Below are 15,711 nucleotides of genomic sequence, written 5' to 3' on the forward strand. Positions count from 1 at the left end.
TTGACTTCAGGAACCCTCCCACCCTGTGGTCCCCCGGAATGGCCACCTGGGGGCGCCTCTAGGCTGCAGCCAATTTAATGACTCAGATCAATATCCAGGTCCGGGGGAGGGGCTCCAGCCCGAAACGCTAATAACAGAGTCCAAACCCGAAATTCCCACGCTTCACAAAATATTCCCCTAATCAGCTTCCAAATGTCTCCCACCCTACAAGACCCTGGTGTGTCTCTTTGTTGCTATCACTTTAAGACTGCTGTAGATCAGCGGCCGTGCTTGGGGGGGGGCGTGGCTCTAGGTGGAAGCGCTATTGTTTGTGACTGCAATCAAAAATTCTCCCCGCTTTGCCACAAAACTCCCGTCCGTCTGCCCAAATCGGTCTGCAAGCGCCTCCTGTCCCACCAACCCCCCAATAGGCCGCCCAGGGCCCACGAACTCCCAGTACTGCAGAGCCTAAAGAAAAGAAAAAAAAACCCCGCCGCAGCGGCTCCCCACGCTGCGGCAGCACCCGATGCTACGGCTCTGCCCACCCAAGGAGGGAATCTTCCGAGCGCAGCTGGGACCTCGGTGTATATTTCACAGACACATCCTCTCTGTTACCTTCCCTCCAAATCGATGTCCAGACACCTCCCGACCAGCAAAAATCCTGAAACAGCCCGGTCCCAAAGAGCCTCCAATGCCGCCCAGCCGCCTCCCTGCAGGAGATACTATCAGGGAAGTTCACTCAGCCACCATCTTGTCCCCAGTCCCCATGCCGAGTTTTAACTCTAAAGAGACAAGTACAATTATCATGGCTTGCTGAGGCCATGGTAACCAGAGGGTCATACTCCTCAGACTTGAAGTTTCGGTTACCTGACCAAGACGAGCCACCTGCACTAGCATTTGTGCTGAGGATTAGGACAATTCAGAAAAAGGTAGTAGAGGTAATAGAATAAAGAGATTGTGGCTTCTTGGTCAACTGCAGCATCACGGACTATAGTCAATCTTGCAACTATCCCAAGTGTTATGAACATTCAGAATCCTGGAGGAGCTATGCCTAGAAATTAATGTGAAAAACAAGTTGATGTGAGCAGTTCAAGGGGTGTACTGTAGACACTTGGGTTGCTTTGCCCAGATCCCTCCTCCTGGGACCATCCCCCAGTGGCTGCGAGTGTAGGCTGCTGACAGCTCACAGCCTCCCCCTTCTCTGTGGAATTGTCCTCAATTTACAGGTGAGATTTCACCTGAGATATTATGGGACATAATATGATATGAGGTAAAAATGCTAGGACCCTGGCCTCAAGGCAGGACCACTCTGTTGTGCTTTATACTCCAGAGCCCCCAAGAGTAGACTTTAGTACAACTACAAGTTGCTGTTTTTTCCTTCTGCCGTATTTTGCTTTTCTCTCTCCTTTGTAACTTTTTTCCAAAGAGCAACCCTTCAATAAATCACATGCCCAAGAATCCCCACTTCAGGCTCCACTTCTAGGGAACCTGATTTAAGGCAGATATGAGCTGGCAATTGACAGGAAAACCCATACGCCCATACAACATGGGAAAAAATGTCCAGACATATATGTAATCCTAGAAGTACAAAGTGAGTCAATGAATATGATCATAATTGTCACCCATTTGCCAGGGGTACAGGCACGCTTGTGGTTTGTCAGTAGCAAGAGTCACCAGGGAAATGGATGTGGCTTAAGTGATTGAGCGCCCACCTACCACAAGGGAAGTCCCAGGTTCGAATTCCAGTGCCTGCTAGTGAAGATAAGCAAGACAGCAAGCTGGCGCAATGGGCTGGTGTGCGAAACAATGCAACAAGTTGTGCAACAAGGAGAACACAAAAAAAACCCACAACAAAGCAGGAAGCTGAGGTGGCTCAAGCAATTGAGTGCCTCTCTCCCACATGGGAAATCCCAGGTTCAGTTCCCAGTGCCTCCTAAAGAGAAGAGGAGCAGACAAAGGGAGCACACAACAAATGGACACTGAGAGCAGACAGCAAGCCTAAACAATGAGGGGTGAGTGCAATAAATAAAATTTAAAAAATAAAATAAAATAAATCTTAAAAAGCAAGTAGTTACTAAAGGTGGCATTTTGTCAGCATCTAACACGAGAATATGTCAGCTCATAAGCATTACAATCATTACAGGCTACAATAAGGGCTACAAAATCCATAAAGTGGGGAGTTGTCATTGGGACAGTTGGCAGGGGGTGTGGGGAATTGGGAAGAAAATGTAAGACAGTCCTTCTAAAGAGGGAAATTTGAGCAAAGACCTGAAGATCCCAAACACATCCCAGCTTTGACACATCCTGCCTATTTCCTTAAGAAGCCTCTTCGCTCTGAGTCTTGGATTCCTCAGCTGTGAGCAAGGATGAGAATATCTCTTTACACTTACCATTTCTGACACTGTCAGTGCCACTAAATGCATCCTGAGCTCCAACCATCTTCCAGGCCCTGCACTAGGTGCAAAGGAAACAAGGGTAAATCAGATGGGCATGTACCATTGTGGAGTTCATAGTCAAGTATGAGGCAATTAAAGAATAGGGAGATCTGCGCTAGAGTAGAATATCTTTAAGTTGCCATCGTGGCATTTAGGAGGGCGTGACTTCCTCTGCATGAGACATCCAGAAGGCCTTCGTGCAGGAGATCTCCTAAACTGAGTCAAAAAAGAAACTTGGGAAGTCACCAGATGGGCAAGACCAGGAGCACATTTCAGACTGAAAGAACAGTGTGTAACAGCAAAGGAAAAATGACCTGGCATGTTGTATCCAGGAAAACACGGCTTGGGCCAACATAGTAGGAAAATTAAATGGGAGGTGGAGATGGTGAGGTTGGTCGAAGAAGGCCTGGACCTTGGAGGGCTTGAATGCCAGGTTAGGAGCTTTCTCCTGAGAGCCATATGGAGCCAGGGACATATTTAAAAAGATGACACTGGCATACCTGCTAGAAAGCCTAACATCAGAGAGACTGCCAACACCAAATGTTGCTGAGGCTGCTGAGTGACCAGAACTTTCATACCCCGTGGGCAGAAGTGTTAAATGGTTCAACCACTTTGGAAGAAGTTCTGGCAGTTTCTTATAAAATTAAACATACATTTACCCTAGGGCCCAGGATAGGAGAAAAGAAACATGTACAAAAATATTGACAGGGGATGTGGATGTGGGTCAAGTGATAAAGCCTCTGCCTACCATATGGGAGGGCCTGGGTTCAACTGGGGTCTTCTGGTGAAAAAGAAGAAGAGAAGCCTGTCTCTGTGTCGAGTCAGTGCCCACGTGGTGAGCTGAGTGCCCACACAGTGAGCCAAGTGCTCACTCAGCAAGCCAAGTGCCCATGTAGGTGCCTACATGGAGAGCCAAGTGTCACTTGTCGAGCTGAGTGCCTGCAAAGTGAGCGGAGTTCCTGCGCCAATGCCTGTGTGGCAAGCCGTATGCCCATGTGAGTGCCTACATGGTGAGCCAATGTCCAGATAGTGAACCAGTGCTCACATGGGGAGCTAAGTGCCCGTATGGTGAGCCAGTGCCAGTGCAAGTGAGTCATGCAGCAAGATGATGACTCAACAAAAGAAACTAAGGGGAGAGTCAAAGTGAAGCACAGCAGAGACCAGGAAATGAGGGGGTGCAATTGACAGGGAACCTCTCTCCACATCAGAGGTCCCCAGGATTGAATCCCTCTATATCCTAGAGGAGAAAGACAAGAAGAGAAGACAAAAAGAGAAATAGATACAGAAGATCACACAGCGGTGGACAGAGACAGCAAAAACAGAAGGAAGGGGAGGGGACACGGAGGGGAGGGGGTACAAGAGGGGGGGAAGGAAGGAAAAAAACCTTCATACTACCTGCATCCAAAATAGCCAAAAACTGGAAACAGCCTATGCATCTATCATCAGGCATGAAATGAATAAACACACTGGTATGTGCATGTGATGGAAAACTGTGCACCTAGAAAAAGGAATGAACTGCCAAGATCTGCAGCATGGATGAATATCAAAACCAGCACTCTTAATGAAAGGGCCAGATGCAAAACAGGTCAGATTGTCCTTGACCTGACAAAACGAATGCGCTGTGAGGAAAGCCGCCCAGCGCGAAAAGAAAGAGCAGCCTGCCCAGGAATGGCGCCGCCCACACTTCCCGTGCCTCTGACGACAACAGAAGCGGACAAAGAAACAAGACGCAGCAAATAGACACCAAGAACAGACAACCATGGGAAACGGACTTTGGCCCAGTGGTTAGGGCGTCCGTCTACCATATGGGAGGTCCGCGGTTCAAACCCCGGACCTCCTTGACCCATGTGGAGCTGGCCATGCGCAGTGCTGATGCGCGCAAGGAGTGCTGTGCCACGCAAGGGTGTCCCCCGCGTGGGGGAGCCCCACGCGCAAGGAGTGCGCCTGTGAGGAGCCGCCCAGCGTGAAAAGAAAGAGCAGCCTGCCCAGGAATGGCGCCGCCCACACTTCCCTGCCGCTGACGACAACAGAAGCGGACAAAGAAACAAGACGCAGCAAATAGACACCAAGAACAGACAACCAGGGGAGGGGGGGCGGAATTAAATAAATAAATAAATCTTTAAAAAAAAAAAAAAAAAAAAAAAAACAGACAACCAGGGGAGGGGGGGAATTAAATAAATAAATAAATCTTTAAAAACAAAACAAAACAAAACAAAAAAAAAACGAATGTACGGTGGATAAAAATCAGACTGTCTGCCCTTGGGGGACCAGAGGATTGACTGGGAAGGGACATAAAGAAACTTTCTATATCTTGATAGGGGTTTGAGTTACACTGTTTCATGCATTTTTCAAAACTCAACAAATGGACATTAAGATCAATGCTTTTCATTGAATATAAATCATACCACTAAATAAAAATGAAGGAAAAACTAATATTGCTCTCTAGGTAATGAATGCATGCTACAGTGCTTAAGGAAAAATGTACTCATATCTGCACTTTACTTTCTTTTTGTTGTTGTTGTTTTTTTAAAGGTTTATTTATTTATTTTTCCCCCTCCCTCCACTGTCTGCCCGCTGTGCCCATTCTCTGTGTGTTCTTCTGTGTCTGCTTGTATTCTCATTAGGCGGCTCTAGCAACCAATCCTGGGACCTTCCAGAGTGGCCGAGAAGCGGTCATTCTCTTGTGCCACCTCGGCTCTCTAGACTGCTGCGTCTCTTCTCATCTCTTCTCTGTGTCTCTTTTAGTTGTGTCACCTTGCTACATCAGCTCTCCACGTGGGCCAGCACTACTGGGCAGGGCAGCACTCCACGTGGGCCCGCACTCTGTGTGAGCCAGCTTCCCACACAGGCCAACTTGCCTTCACCAGGAGGCCCTGGATATCGAACGCTGGACCTCCTATATGGTAGACAGGAGCTCAATTGCTTGTCCCACATCTGCTTCTCTGCACTTTACTTTGAAGAGCATGAAAAACTAAGTTGGGGGAAGTGGGTGTAGCTTGATGGTCGAGCACCTGCTTCCCATGAACAAGGTCCTGGTTTCAATCCCCAGCACCTTCTAAAAATAAAAATCAAAAAATAAATAAGTCAAGGCCATGCAGATGCCACCACCTGTTGCTGCAGTCCATGTCAACTCTACACGTTTGCAACACTTTTGTCTACAACAAGGCCTCTTGGGCTGAGTCTCCTTCAAGCTGTGTGCAGACAAAGTTCTAAAGACAACAGAAAAATTACATGCTCTGACCTCTGGGGAGAAATGTTTGGTTATAAAGGCCCTTGCTTTCACAGAATTATTCCTGGGTTGGTGTGCCAGGGTGGTGACTTTACACGCCATAATGGCAATGGTGGAAATTCTGTGCATAGCGAGAAGTGTGATGTTCAGAGCTTCCTCTGGAAGCACACTGTTCCTGGAGTCCTGTCCATGGCCAGTGCTGGACCCAACACAAAGGGTTTCCGGTTTTTGATCTGAGTGGTTGGATGGCAAGCACGTGGTCACTGGCAAGGTGACAGAGGGTGTGAGTACTGTGGAAGCCAAGGAGCACTTTGGGTCCAGGATCGGCAAGACCAGCAATACTGTGGACACCATTGCCATCTGTGGACAAGTCCAGGAAATTTCCTTTGTGCTTTTTCTTAACCATCAGACTATTCCTTCAGTAGCTCAGGAGAACACCCACCACCCCCTGTCCACCCTCAGTATCCATAATCGCTGCGCTCTCACTACAGTTCCTTGGGTTCCACCTTTTCTTCCCCTTCCGAGTGTAGCTGGATTGCAAAGTTTATGATTATGAAAAATAACTTAATCAAAAACAATAAAAAGGTGGATGGATGAATGGATGGATGGATGGATATGTAATAAAACAAGTTCTGTAAAAAGTTAGTCGTGGAATTTAGGTGATAGATACATGGTTTTCACTGCAAAAATTCCTTTAACGTCACCCCGTGTTTCAAATTTTCCACAATGAAATATTGGGGAGAGGAAAGGTGGTTCTTGCAATGCAGAGGATAAGCTTGAGGGGGTCAAGTTGGAGGCAAGGAGGCCAGTGAGGAGACTACTGCAATTGTGCCAGAAGAGGTGATAGGCCAAGGTGAGGAATGGGTAGTGGGTGTGGAGAGCAGGAATGGCCAGAGATACCATTTGTGGGGAGACTCAGAAGGTGGGGAACAAGTGGAACAGGTTAGAAGGCAGGCCCACTCTGTGAGGAAACCCTGGAATGGGCTCTCTCAGAGCATGCCCAGGAGCAGAGGACGCTGAAAATAGAGTTTAGCTCAAAGGAGGGGGCTGCTTCCTGATTGTCACTGATGTTCAACACACTCCCGCAATGCACCCCGGTCAGGTGGGTCTCCCCGTTCACCCACTCCAAGGCCTGGGCTCCTAACTGTAACCTCCTCCTTCTCTCCTGGAGTCACTCAGGTGACTAAGTAGTAAGTGTTCACACAGGAACACACACCCTTGTGGGTGACTTCAAGGGAGGCATGTCATGGGCCCCCCCCCAGTCCCCCTGCTGACCTTCACGAATTCAAGACAAGCAAAGAGTAAGACATTCAAGTCCAAGAGGGTTACAGAGTCTAGGAAAGGTACAAAGAGATTAGCAAACCAACTTCATTTGGAGCCTCTGCTGGTGCCAGTGGACACAGCTGCCACATAGTAGGAAAGCTATGACTTTGTTCACACACACCCTCAAAGAGAGCTCAAAAGCATTTCTTTTTGTTTGTTTCCTAGTTTGTTTTTGAAGATATGTAGATCAAAGAATGTTACATTAAAAAATATAAGAGGTCCCCATGTACCCCACATGCCAACCCCAATCCTCCCACATCCAAAACTTCTTTCATCATTGTGGCACATTCATTGCATTTGGTGAATTCATTTTGGAACACTGCTGCACTGCATGGATTACAGTTTACATTGTGGTTCACACACTCCCCCAATACTTTCAGCAGGTTGTGGCAGGATATAAAATGTCCTGCATGTATCCCTGCAATATTATTTAGGACAACTCCAAGTACTGAAAATGCCCCCACATCACATCTCTTCTTCCCTCTCCCAGCCCTCTGCAACTACCATAGCCAGTTTTTCCACATCAATGCTACAATTTCTTCCATGAATAGTCACAATAGTTCTATAGTAGAATATCAATTATTCAACTTTAATCCATATTTTATTCCTCCAGGATGGTGATGTTCAATCCACCTTTATATTGAGACGGGGTTTATATCCCACATGGTTAATGGATGCGATTCTCCTGCTTGGAGTTGTAGGCACTCTCAGGTCCCTGGTGTGGTGGTTGACAATCTTCACCTCCCTATTAGCTGATCTGGGTAAGTCCAATGAAATGGAGAATAGGAGATACAACTCTGCTGAGGCTCAGGGCCCAGCTGACAAATGCCCTGTCCAGAGATTCAAGCCTCCTGAGTATACACCAACCCCAACAACCATAAGTTCAGTAAAAGTGACTGAAGAGGCATGTGTAGAAAGGTCACATCTGAGTCCAATTCTATCACACTCAGAACACAAATTCCAAAGTAATCCACAAATCCAGAGCCAGCCCCCATGACCATAGAACCTCTGTGTCTTCATAGCCCTCAAGATCACAAGTACCTAGGGTTGCATCTACTTTGGCTGCCTCTGGGATCCTGCTGAGGCGTGCATAAGTGGAACCCCTCTGATGACCTCCCAACTCTTTTTTGAAGACTCTTAGCAATATAAACTCATTTGTCTTTATCATTTCCATCTTTTTTTAAAAAAAGATCTATTTATTTCTTAATTTATTTCTCTCCTGTTCCCCCTCCCTCCCCAATTTATGTGCTCTCTGTGTCCATTTGCAGTGTGTTCTTCTGTGACTGCTTCTATCCATATCAGCAGCACTGGGAATCTGTGTTTCTTTTTGTTGCATCATCTTGTTGTGTCAGCTCTGTGTGTGTGTGGTGCCATTCTTGGGCAGGCTGTACTTTCTTTCACGCTAGGCGGCTTTCCTTATGGGGCACACTCCTTGCACGTGGGGCTCACCTACGTGTGGGAGACCTCTGTATGGCATGGTACTCCTTGCGTGCATCAGCACTGCAAATGAGCCAGCTCCACACGGGTCAAGAAGGTCCAGGGTTCAAACCATGGACCTCCCAACTGGTAGGCGGCCACCCTATCCATTGGGCCAAGTCCGCTTCCCATATCATTTCCCCCTTTTATTCAAAGTCTTTTTCTAGTTGAATCACAAGTTAGTGATTGGTAGCAATCCTTTTGTGCCAGGGAGGCTTATCCCTGAGAGTCATGTCCCACGCTGGGGGGAAGATATTGAATACATTTACATGCTGAGTTTGGCTTAGTGAGTGGCCACATTTGAGCAACATGGAGGCTCTCAGTAGGTAACTCTTAGGCACCTGGCAGCTCTAGGCCTAGTTGAAATTTCAGGCACACAGGTTTATAAGCATAGTCATCAGTATCAAGGGCTCATTATTGGACCTTCCTTCTTCACTGGTCTTTGCCCTTGCACTTGGGTGATTTTTGCTGTTCCATTGGGGAATGTGACAGAGCTCCCCCTGGAGGAATAGAGTTAGAACTGTGATATAACAGTAGCAGAGGGCAAGTGGCAAAGCTCAACTGGCAGAAGCAAGATAGCGTATTCATTGTAGTGAACGAGAAGGCTGAATGGGCAATATGAATATTTGATTCACCAGATGGGTTGGTCACAGTTTTCCTAGAAAGGAAATAGAGGAACATCCTAATAAAATGTTACTTGATCAGAAAAATCTCTGGTTTTGGAGAAACCTGCCTTGGGTTACCACAATGGAGAGTCAGAGTTTCTCACCCAATTTCCACTTCTAAGGCTGTTCAAAAAATGAAAAATAAAACTCTTGATTGAAGGAGAGGCAAATGATCCTATAATACTGCCACAAGCATATGCTGTAAATCTTCACGTCTTTCCCAAGTGAACCTGTTGTCATTTATTAGAGTTGTGGTGCACTGGGAAAAGGAAATGCCCAGGACTTACAGAGACATGTGATACTGACTCTGAATTTATGCAATTTCCCAGGAACCCAAAACACCTTTATAGTCCTTTATATACCTTTATAGTCAACATGTCTTGTTGTCAAGTGTTAAATGGAGTTCTGGCACAAATTTGATTCAAAGTTGCCTCATAGTTTTGTGGACCCATTCTGTGATTATTTCAACAGTTCCTAAATGCATAATTGGAATACACATGGTAAGGAACTGGCAGAATGCCCGTTTGGACTCTCTGATCCATAGAGTTAAAGTTTCTTTGTAGGAAAGTCTAGGTAGAAAACTCCTGGTGCTTTCTCTCTCTACAGGATAATAAACCTAAAGCAACACTACTTCACTGGGGGAATTTCACAGAGAAATACCATGATTTAAACTTAAGGATGAAAGGGTGATAATGCTAGTATCAGTCAGGGTTCACCCAGAGAAACACAAAGAAGTAAGCACAGATTGGACCTGAGGGAGCTTTATTGCAAGTAATTAACGTGATTAATTACTTGCAAGTGATTATGGGGATTGGTTATGCAAGACCAAAATCCATAAGGCAGGTCATTGGGAAGGGAAGATGGTTGACTGCAGCTACTATCTACAGGCAGAATTTCTCCTGCTCCCACTTTCTCTCCTACTCAGCCTTGATTTTAATTCATGAAAGATATTGGTCTGGAATTTTCTTTGCTTGTAATGACTGTATGGTTTTGATATCAGAATAAGGGCAGCCTCGTGGAATTATATGAGAAGTATTCCCTCCTCTTTAGTTTTTTGGAATAGTTGGAGTAGAATGTAATATTTGATAGACTACACTAGTGAAGCTGTCTGGGCCTAAGGTTTCTGTGTGAAAAGGTTTTCTCTTCAAATGGAAATTCTTTAATAGAGGTAGGACTGATCAGATTATCTATTTCCTCTGGAGTGAGCTTTGGTGGTATGTCCTTTTAAGCAACTTGTTGTATTTATTGGCATAAAGTTGTTCACATATATCCCATTATCCTTTCAATATCTATAGGTTCTGTAATGATGTCAGTCTTCTCATTCCTGAAAATTTACGTCTTTTCTCTTTTTCCTGATCAGTCTGACTAGAGTTTGTTCCATTTTATTGGTCATGTATAAAAACCAGCATTTGATTTTGTTGATTTTCTCTATCATTTTCTTAACACCAAAATTTCCATTGTTTATTGCCAATGCCCTTAGGCAGGCTCTTCCCCAGGCTCTGTTCCAAATAAAGTCAGTCCCCTTAGGGACATCTTCCTGTTTTTACAGCATGCCTCTACCATTGTAGCTGGGTTCAGGGACAGCAGTCCACTGTCCCATAGTGGCATACCTGCTCTATAAGTGGGGCTCTGGGTGGGCATGGTAGCCACTGGTCTTCACAGCTTCTCACTCCATGTGTGGAATCTTTACCCTACAAGCGAGCTGATATGAGGGCAATTGGATCCCAGTGTTCTCAGCTTGCCATGTCTGGGCTAGAACATCTGTTGTACAAGTCGGGTCCGTGTGGGGAATTGGAGCCGTAGTCCTCTTAGCTACACCTGACTGGAAGAGAGCTAATGCAACACTGAGCTCAGGGTCGTGAGAGATTCCAGTGGTATGCTCCTTCTGGATTAAAATTACAGCCCTAGATTGGGAGCTGGGGAGAGAGGAAGCCCCATTGTCTTGACTATACAAACCTGGAAATCACCTTCATGACACTTATCTGGGGTGCAGATATGGGAGCATGTTGTGACTCAAATGCACAGACTCAATTTCCTTGAATAAATGTTTCTCCACTTGCTGTATGCCCTCAGAACAATTTCCAGAAGCTAACTGGTTGTTTTGTTTTGTTTAATCTTTTTTAGCACTTAAGTGGCTGTTTTTCTGGAGAGAGAGCTATCAAGCTTCTCACATGGCCATCCCAGAAGTCACATCAACTGAGAGTTCATTTGATTTTATCAACTTTGTTATCTTATGAGCTAAATGAGTTTGCTTTGTTATTTGAGTGGTTGCTTTAGGCTTTTGCCCTAACAATTAGGATTAACATACGATAGTATATCTTCAAATGATATTATATCACTTCACAAATAGTTCCAGAATTCCTAGTCTTTGATATATTGTTCTTATTTTTAATTTTTATGTATCATAAGTATGTTTTCTTGCGTGTATATATATATATTATAATCCCTACTACATTGTTATTTTTGTTTAAATGCTCAATTATCCTTTAAAAATATTTAAATAATAAGAAAATTTCTATGTGTGTTTTGCCCAAAATCACACCATGAGAAATTGATGCATTTGGAGCTGGTCCCACTTCTGCCTGCTCTGACTCTTTTTAAAATTTTTTTTGTGTTCATAGTTTTTATTGTACATGTATTGTTTTTTATCTTCTCTCTGTTTAAAGATACATTCAAATATATGATGGTCCCATATACCCCCCTCACCTCTCCCACATAAACAAACTTTCCATCATCGCAGCACATCCACTGCACCCGGTGAATACATTCTGGAGCACCTCTGCACCACATGGACACTGGTCTACATTGTAGTCCACACTCTCCCCTAGTTCACCCAGTGGGTCACGGCAGGACACACAACGTCCAGCATCTGTCCCTGTAGCACCACCCAGGACAACTCCAAATCCTGAAAATGCCCCCGAAGTATATCTTTTCTTCTGTCTCCTTACCATCTGCAGCCACCATGGCCACCCACTCCACATCACTATAATTTCTTCTGTTACACAATCACAATAGTTCCCCAGCAGATCACCAGTAAGTCCACTCTAATCCATCTAATCCTGTGGACCCTGGGATGGTTATATCCAATCTCCCTCTACATCAAGAGGGGACTTAAATTCCACATGGATGATGGATGTAATTCTCCTGCTTGAAGTTGTAGGCACTCTTGGCTCCATATTGTGGTGGTTGACCCTCTTGAACTCCTTGTCAGCTGGCCAGGGTAAGTCCAACGAACAGACTGCTTCTGATTCTTCTACCTGTGTGGATTCATTTCTGCTTCACTGTCATCATTGGAATGAGTGAGGCCAACATAGCACAGGGTTGGAGCTGGTGAAACCACCCAGACCACAGATGAATGCAATCTCTCCTGCCTCCTGGGCAGGTCAGAATGAGAGGTGTGGAGGGAGACATCCCCTGACTGGTGCTAGAGAGAGCTCCATAGACATGAGGCTTATTTGCTTCTCTTGCCCTTTCTAGCTGGTCCCTCGCCTTTCCTGTGTTGCCCAGCCCTCAGAGCAGCCACTTCCTGTCCCAGAGCTTGCCTCCTGACTTGGAACATTCCAGGATCTCCTCATCAGACCTCACTTCCACTTCTGTTTCCCTCAGCTTGCCATGTCTTCTGAACTTTGGCCAAGGCTAAACGCCTCAATACCTCAAGGCCGGGGGAGATGTTATTTGCAGATTGTGAAGAAGCAGAGTGAGCAGGCTGCCTCAGCCAAGGCTTTGCCACTCCTGAGATCTGCAGTCCTCTGTTCCCAGTTCTGCCACTTTATAAAACAAGGTCTCAGGTAAGAAGGGAAGGGGTGCATACATTCTCAGTGGGCACTTACTGCTTGCCAGGAGTTACCTGTGCCTATTCTTATTTAATCCGCGTGATAAACCTCCTTTGTTAGATTGGGGAAACAGACTCAGAAGAAATCAGCCATAAGAATTCAAATCTTTGTCTATCTTAGAATAAAATGTAGTGTCCTCACCATGAGCTGTGAGGACACACTTCATCTTTCCCAACACCCATCCATGGCCCCACCTCCCACCGCTTTTCCCCTTTTTCACGCATTCTGGTACCACCTGTTTGCTTTCTTCCCACAACATGCCAAGCTCATTCCTACCTCAGGGCTTTCCTGTTACAGTTCTCTTGGCCTGGAACGCTGTGCCTCTTAATCTGCACATGTCTTTTGTAAATATCCGGGTCTCTGTTTTGAGAGGGACCCCATGCCCATCTAGAGGGGCCCCTGAACTCCACCCCTTCCAGGTGCCATCCCATTTTTCTATTTTCTTCAGAGCACTCATCTCTCTATGAAGTCATCTTTTTTCATTCTTAGTTAACTTCTTTGTTGCCTGTTTCTCCTGCTGGAACGTAAGTTCAGTAAGGATGGAGGTTTTATCTATTTTGTTCAATTATTGGTACAGGGAGATTATCAGTAAAATATACTGACTCACTGTAAACAAAGTCTCCCTTTTGGGAGCTGCCATGCACACATGATAGGATGGGGAAGGTTCCTGCCAGCCAGAGACCCCTATCCTTGTCCCGGAGCGCCCCAGTTCCCGAAGTAAGAATATAATTCTGCAGCCACTCTCAGCAATCATGAGAATTTAGGATCAGTTAAAGCAAAAATAGCAAATTCTGAGTGACATCTGTTTGTTTATAATACAAGGGGGAATGGGAACTGAGAGTAGAAAAGAGAAGAAAGAGGAAAGGAAGCCAGGTGCCTGATGAAAAAGGCAGTGCTAAGCAGGGAAGAGGAAGCAAGCCAAGTTGTTTGAATAATTAATTTATTGGTCAAACAAAGGTCTGATGGGCATGATAAGGGCAAGGACTCAAGCACATTTCCTCCTCCCTGCTGGCTGACATTTAAGGCAGGTGTGGCTCTGAATGGCTGGTCATGGCTCATAGCCCACTCTTCTTCCTTTCCTCTGAGAATATCATCCCAAGGAAGGCCCTGGGCTTGATCAGTCCATTCCTGCCCGCTGAGGTCCTCGGAGTTCATGGCTATGGTGAGACTTGCAGTCTTCACTCCACTGATGGAGCAATTCCAGCTCACTGACAATCTTCAGTATTTGCCGAGAATGTCCCATATTCTCTAGTGGCCTTTGTAGACTGTGAGAGGAAACACCTCTGGAAAGACAGGCTTGCAGATCCTGGGATGCAAGGCAATGTCCGGGACTGAATTTATCCAGAGATAAGACAGACACAGTAGAGTCAGGCGAGCTTGGAATCCTGGCCACACACTTACCAGCTGTGTGTGCTTGGGCAAATGCCACCATCTCCCTTTGCTTCCAGCTTTTGCATCTGTGAAATGGGCATAATCGCACAACCTTCACAGGGCTATTTGAATAATTAGTCAATCCCCCAGGAGTGTTTGAGGAAAGCCTGGCAGTGTCAGCTTGCTGCTATGACTTGAAATGCCTCTCCTTGCAATGCCTTCATGGTGGGATGTGGAATGATGTTGGGGAGCAGAGTGGAGTGTGGGATGCAAAGGTTCATGGGGACTGAGTGACCAGGCCTCCGACCTCTCTCCTGCAGGCTCCTGGCTCCTGTCCAGCCAAAGCCCTCTCCAGCTGGGTGGCTTTGGGAATTTAACCCACCTTTCTGTGCCTCTGCAAAGGGGAGCTGATTATAACATCACCTGCCTCAAAAGGTGGTGTTGAGGATTAAATAAGGTGATTACAAGCAAGGCCCCTGTACCTCAATAAATATTCACTGGCCTCATTCATATTATTTCTGCTCAGTAGTGTTCATGCATCATGTGCTTCAGAATTTCTCAGAAGCCTCTTCCCAGCTCCCTCTTCCAAGAGTTTCTGACTCAATGGCTCAGAGGTGGCCAAGGAATCTGCATTTTTAATAAGCATCTCTGTCCCAAAATAGCATTGCCTTATCCTCAAAAACTCCTCTCTTTTCTTTCCCTTGCCTCTTTTCAGTCCACACCAGAACTCAGAGGAGGTGTCATCATCACCCTTTGTCAAAGCTGATATTCCATCAAGTAAGGTGCCTGACACCCTATTTTAAGGAAATTGGCCTTTGGGTTAAAGTTCAAGTCTCTAGTCCCTAGTTATTGACTCTTGCTAAAAATATATATGTATTTTTTTTTTTTTGCAAAGAAATGTCCTGAATGGAATAGATACATGATGAAACGAATAAACAAATTCAATTTGTCATAAGGTTGATGCTCAAAGTATGGGTGAAACCCATGAATCATCCTCCTGGGGTGATAGCTCCAAGGCAAGCTCCTGGGCCCACCCCAGATCCTACTGAAACACATGCAGGAATGTGCAATTTATGCTTCTTCCCTTTTTGTTGTTCCCTAGAGTTCCACACCCTCCGCCCTGGGCTAGGGACCTATGGCCTGAGAGTCCCGATGGCCGCGGAAGGGCACACGTGCACCCAGGCCTGCTCTCTGCCCTGGGTTCTGCCCGGGAAGGTCTTGCTATTTGTCCTTCTGCACCACCCTTCCCTGCAGCCCTGGACATCAGCCGAGGGCTCTCCCTGGGCACATGGACGCTCACTTCTAATCTCACCCCGTGGAGCTGCTCACCCAGTAGAGAGCCACAGTAGTTGTCCTTTGTTCCTCCCCCCTGCCAAGCCCTTGCCCAACTGAGGACCTTG

The 15,711-nt window shown here is 46.0% G+C and overlaps 1 protein-coding gene across 1 annotated transcript in view; it reads left to right on the forward strand.

Moving 5' to 3' along the window:
- LOC101430260 (BPI fold-containing family A member 3) overlaps nucleotides 1–12,889 on the forward strand; it is a 29,870-nt gene extending 16,981 nt beyond the window's left edge. The window contains exon 7 of the mRNA XM_071211817.1: nucleotides 12,714–12,889. The gene's annotated coding sequence lies outside the window, so the exon portion shown is untranslated. The remainder of the gene's footprint in view (nucleotides 1–12,713) is intronic.
- The last annotated feature ends 2,822 nt before the right edge of the window (nucleotides 12,890–15,711 follow it).

Source organism: Dasypus novemcinctus, chromosome 24, assembly GCF_030445035.2.
Source record: "Dasypus novemcinctus isolate mDasNov1 chromosome 24, mDasNov1.1.hap2, whole genome shotgun sequence".
Taxonomy (NCBI): domain Eukaryota; kingdom Metazoa; phylum Chordata; class Mammalia; order Cingulata; family Dasypodidae; genus Dasypus; species Dasypus novemcinctus.